Source organism: Pavona decussata, unplaced genomic scaffold, assembly GCF_977016875.1.
Source record: "Pavona decussata unplaced genomic scaffold, jaPavDecu1.1 SCAFFOLD_9, whole genome shotgun sequence".
NCBI lineage: Eukaryota > Metazoa > Cnidaria > Anthozoa > Scleractinia > Agariciidae > Pavona > Pavona decussata.
In genome coordinates, this window is record NW_028145432.1 from 2566501 (window position 1) to 2572500 (window position 6000).

The 6000-nt window shown below is 44.0% G+C and overlaps 1 protein-coding gene across 2 annotated transcripts in view; it reads left to right on the forward strand.

Annotated features, from left to right (window-relative positions):
* LOC146488541 (transmembrane protein 245-like) overlaps positions 1–6000 on the forward strand; it is a 50326-nt gene that overhangs the window by 1203 nt on the left and 43123 nt on the right. The window lies entirely within an intron of this gene.

The following is a 6000-nucleotide window of genomic DNA, read 5'->3' on the forward strand; positions in this document are numbered from 1 at the left end:
AGGTAAGACTCTATTGTTTTGAAAACAATCCAGGTTTGACAACCTTTTCAAGACTGTATGGCTTCAGTAAATTTGTCTCAATTTATGTCATGTAAATTTTGTAAGATGACTGGCAATTATTTTTCTCATATTTTTAAGTATCTCATTATACCTAGGCTAGGGTTGTCACTAAATTTCAGAGCAGATGTAGGACATAAAAGTAGGCCGCACCATTAGGCTTATTAAAGTAAATAAACTCATAACCCTCTTCACTGAAAATCAAGGGGGTCAAAATCTGAAGTAGATGTTTTTTAGCCAGCTGCTGGCACTTAACCAGAACTCTGCATACCACTACTTTAGGAGCCAGTACCGGGCAAAAGTAAGTTGACAGTGCCTTGAAACTTAAATGTCGTGACTCGATCCTCAAAACTCAAAAGCCTGGAGTATTGAGGTTCGAGTTGAGTGCCTTGAGTTCAGAGACAAGAAAACAGAGAACTTTTTTGTGTAATTAGTTTTTCACAAATCTTATTGGAGGTAAGTCCATAGTTTGGTGTCGTTTTACAGTGACCAACTTTCGCTTGTTATCATGACTCTGATATGACAGCTTACTGATACATTCTTTGTAAAATGTAAATAGCTTACAAGGTCCTATTTGCCCATACTTTGCCTCATTAGGTAAGAAGTTCCATTCTCTTATTGCTCTGGGAAAATATGAACATTTATAGTGGTCGGTATGGGAAATAGGACCTTGTAAGCTATATCATTAACATGTCGTCCCACTTGATCCAGAGGTTCAAATTCTTCACAGTGTCAATCCCAGTTTGTCCATTGTGAATTTTGTAGAAGATGGACAGTGCAGGTGATTTTCAAGTGAAAACTTCACAAGTTACAGTATTTCCTTAATTACCTGGGGACACAACATTCTTGGTATTTGCTTGTAAAACAAAATAAAAATTTGTCCTTACATCAAAAGTCACTTAGGGCCTTATTTCACGCACCCCTTCAATTAATGGTAGATAGATAGACAGATAGCAAAAAATTTCAAAAGTGATCATGTTACATAGTTACTTAGTTTGTTAAACAGCAGTTTAGTTCGATGAAAAAGAATTGGTGTAACATGAAAAATTTGAGCATGTTTCACAGCAACGATGAACATATCTGTTAAATGATGCGCTGATGGAGAACAGCGCTAAAACTGATTTATTGAACACTTGCTGACGCTGATTTGGTCTCGATCAAACTCAGAAGAGACTAAAATGCAAGGGCCATGCAAAAATCGTTTTTGTTCTCTCTTGTCGTTTGAGGTTCAAGATATTAATTGTTTCCTCAAATTTTGTTATAATTTTGAATCTTCAAAAAACTATTTGAGTCTAGTGAAACTCAATACTCAAAACATGAGTGTATAAGAGCCTTAATTCAATAACTTTGAGGAAATATAGGCGAATAATCCAGGGATAGTTCACGGTTCCAACTCGTCTTTATTACTGTTAATTCGAATTGTGATTACGGTTGCTAAAAGCGAAACAAAATACAAATTACTAAGGAATACAAATGACGACTATGAAACGACGAAAATACAGGAAACGGAAAGAAACTAAGCGAAAATACTTACAAATGTTGTGTGGCTAGAAAGTTGAACGGAAAAATGTACGATGGCAAACAAGAGTTGAACCAAGAAAAACTGCAACGATGTTGCCGTGAACGCTGAAGTGAAATGAATTAGAATGGACTATGAAACTTACAAAATGATCTAAGAACAAAGAAAATTATGCGGAGAAATTTAACAGAAAGAATAGCGATATCTGAAAAGAATGCGAAAGGAATGTGCAACCTTACAAAGAATTAAATGCTAAACATAACAACGTGGAATGCGGCCGTGACATCTGGCTCCCCTAAGAGTTAGGAAAAAACTCTTATGTCCTTAATTCTTGATTAAGCATTAAAGTTCATTGAACATCTCTAAATCTTCATGGCTCCGCTGGCTGGGATATACCCCTGGTCTAATCTGATCTTGCGCACTGGCCCTCTCCTTGCTATGAACCTTCGTAGTGCGTTCATGAAGGAATCTGTCTCTAGCGCGTCTGCTGTTTCGATGTGCACTCCTCTGCTGGCTAAACAAGTAAATAGTACCCCATAACGTTTGACTTCTTTCCTGCCTTGCTTTATTTGAAAGGGACCAAACAGATCGACACCACAATAGGTGAAGGGAGGGGCAGCTGTTATCCTCTCCTCCGGCAGATCAGCCATCTTCTGTTCACCGGTTGTTCCTCGAAGGCGACGACACACAACGCACTTAGAAATGAGATGTCTGACAGCAGAATTCGCGCTAACTATCCAATATCGGCTTCTAAGCTCGTTCAACGTTATGCCTCTGCCAGCATGAGCGACTTTCTTATGAGCGTCGCGAATGATAAGCTCGACAATGAAACTCTTCTTAGGGAGGATAACCGGATGCTTAAAGTTTCCTCTAACTCCTGTGAATTACCCAGTCTGCCACCAACGCGGATGAGTCCATCCTTGTCTAGAAAGGGATCGAGGCGGAACAGGGTACTTGATTTCCTAATTTCAGACTTCTTCGCTTTCGCGAATTGGCGATCGTCCTTGGGGTATGCTCTTTGAATCTTCTGCAAGGCTCCTATTTCTTTAGGAAACATTCTGCTCTGTATAAGTTTAAGAATGGTCTTCTCAGCTCTATCCAACTCTTCTACCCTCAGAGGCACGACTTCAACCTTTGTGGCGCTTCCACCTCTCCTTTTACCATTGTCAGTAATACCTTGCTTGGGCTTGAGACGGAGTATCCAAGCAATAAATTTCTTCAGACGGTGCCATTCGGAAAACCGGTTAAGCCTTGTCAGAAAATCCTCGCTCTCATTGACGTCCATGCTGTGTACTGAGATCCTTTTAACTTCAGGGTCGTCTACAGGGATATCGTCTAAGTCTCCAGGGACTTGAGGCCACTCACTCTCAGGTAGCCGTAAGAAGTTCGGTCCTGTAATCCAACGACACTGCGGGGATAATTCTTGACCGTCAAGACCACGGAAAGCGTCATCTGCTGGATTCCTTTTGGACTCAACGTACCTCCACTGGTAGGGGTTTGTCGCGTCTCGTATAGTCTGAACACGGTTGGCGACAAAGACTTGAAAACGCTTCTTTTCGTTGCATATGTATTTTAACACAGTTGTGCTGTCTGTCCAGAAGTGCCTGCTATTAACAGGTTCGTCTAACTCTCTGGTGATCATCTCTACCACACGTACCGATACAGTGGCTGCGGTTAACTCTAAACGAGGGATAGTCATAGTCTTCACGGGAGCAACTCCAGCCTTCTCTATAAGGAATGCGCAATGGACGTCACCTCTCTCGTTCTCTATTCTAAGGTAGGATACTTGACCATAACCAGTCGAACTTGCGTCAGAGAAGCTGTGGACGACGACGGCAAAGTTCTTGGGCTTCAGACATCGTTCCATAGAGAAACGCTCAAGTGCAGGCAACTGGCCTCTCCACCTTTCCCAACCTACGCGGAACTCCTCGCAAATCTCGTCGTCCCATCCTAGCTTCGTTCGGCACAGATCCTGCAATATCTTCTTCCCGACTAACAGGAAGGGTGCAGCTATACCCAGGGGGTCGTAGACGGAAGATATGGTTGATAGTATACCCCTCCTTGTTAGCGGTTGGTCTTTGATGACAATTCTGAAACCAAACATGTCCGATTCAATTGCCCACCGGACACCAAGAGCTCTCTCCACTGGATAATAATCACTCCCTAATTCTAACGATCTAACTTCTGGGGCGTGCACTTCTTGCGGGATACTTTCGAGAACGTTCTTGTTGTTGCTAACGAACTTGGCTAAATTAAACCCTCCAAGGGCGCAAGCATGGCGTACGTCACGTATCCTTTCGATAGCGGTATCTTCTTTTCCTTCGGAGCGCAGACAGTCGTCAACGTAAAAGTTCTTTCGCGGAACATCTGCGGCCTCTGTTCCAACAATCTTTTCTGCGTCATCTGCGGCTTTCTTCAGCGCTAAATTTGAGCAACTTGGTGACAACACTGCGCCGAACAAATGGACATTCATTTGATATTCTTCAAGGTCTTGTGTTAGGTCTCCAATCAGGCCACCAAAGGAAGCGAAGGAAGTCTCGCTGGCCTTCTGGTACGCGGACTTGATGAAACTTTGCATCAATGTCCCCCATAAACGCAATAGGCTCTTCGCGAAATCTTGTAAGGACACCAACAAGTCGATTCGTCAGGTCAGGCCCTTGTAGCAACTTGTCGTTGAGCGATGTTCCTCCAAATCTTGCGCTACAGTCGAACACCACCCTTTTCTTGTTCGGCTTCTTGGCATGGTAGACGCCATGATGGGGTATGTACCAGACTTGGCCCGTCTTTGCAGGGATAAGATGAGACGGTACCTTCTGAGCAAATCCCTTGGCAATGATGCTGCTCATAAAGTTAACATAGTCCTTGTAAAACTTCTCATTCTTAATAAGCTTCTTTCTTAACCATAGTGCTCTTTGAAGAACTTGACCTCTATTGTCAGGAAACCATTGGCTGTCATCGCGGAAAGGAAGGGGAATTTCATAATGATGATCCTCCTCGTGACGAACTCCCTGGCTAACTATCTTCAGAAACTTCATGTCTTCTCGTGAATATTCTTGCTCCTTATCCTCCGTTTGTTCACTGAAGTCTAGTTCGAGCATCTTATTGAGTGCTTGTGGAGTGACGATTTCCTTAACTCTGCTCTCTACCATGAAGTGGTGGTCGAGGTATCTGCCTGAACCAACTTCCGCAGCAGCAACTCTATGGCAATTGACATTTGAATGTTCTGTGTCGCACATGTACAGAGGGCCCACTATTTCCCATCCAGCAAACGTCCTGATTGCGAAGGGACCACCATCTTCACCAGCTAATACGTCTATGGGTTCGAGAGCTTTCGGGCAATTTGAGCCAATCAGAAGACCAATCCTGACGTTCGGTAACTGCGCAGGCAGCTTGCTGGCTATGTTTCTGAGATGTTTCCAACGATAGGCAAGTTCAGGCGTAGGCACATTTGTTGGTGTGCAGAGGTCCTCTTTAGTGAATATCTTCGGTAGCTGTATGGGATTCTTGCCCTTTAAGTCTGTGACGATTAATCCATTTAGGACCTTACAGTCGTGCAACTTCGTACCATTGACAGTCTTCACCATGAGCTGTGTATTCACGCCATTCACCCCCAAGGTCGTCGCGATGTCGTCAGTAACGAACGTACCGGTACTACAGGTGTCAAGCATGGCGTAAGTGAGGACTTCACTTTCAGCAGATTTCAGCCTAACGGGAACGACAGGAACGGCGGCTACTGAGTCTTTGGTGCCTACAACATGGCAGAGGGCTTTTTCACCTCCGTTTGAGCATTTAAAACCTTCTCCTTTGGTTGCGGAGGAGTAGAGCTAGCCTGTTTGGAAGCCTCCTGATTGAGGGCGAAGCTATCATCATGTAGACCCGTTGGATGTCGACGTGAGCAGCTCTTACAGGTCCTTCGCTGGGCACAACCGTTGGATCTATGTCCAGGACTGTAGCAGGCAAAGCAGAGTGATTTCATCTTTAGGAAGTCTTTCCTTTGTGACAAGGATTTCTTCAAGTAGTCTAGACAGTCGTCCAAGTCATGGTTCTTGTTGCACAACTTACAGAGGCTAATGGGAGTGCGTGAGCCTGATTGTTGGTCAGTGGTCACGTCTGTCGCTTGACTGGAGGCGAGATGTGAAGTAACATTATGGCTCCCAGGCGTTTTAGACTTGCCAAAGCTTTTACCTCTGCCTTTGCTGGAACGATCAGGTCGATCTGAGGTGCCATCCAAACGACGAAGCGCTTCACGAGAAAAGACTGGGTCGGTCGCAATTCCTGCTTCTGCATTAACGAAGCTCACGAAGTCGGCAAAGGAAGGGATTACTCCACTCACCACTCTCCTTTTATTTTCTTCTCGGCGCCATCGGTCTTGAAGCGTAAATGGAAGCTTGGTTACCATGCTTTGCAAATTGTGAGGATGATTT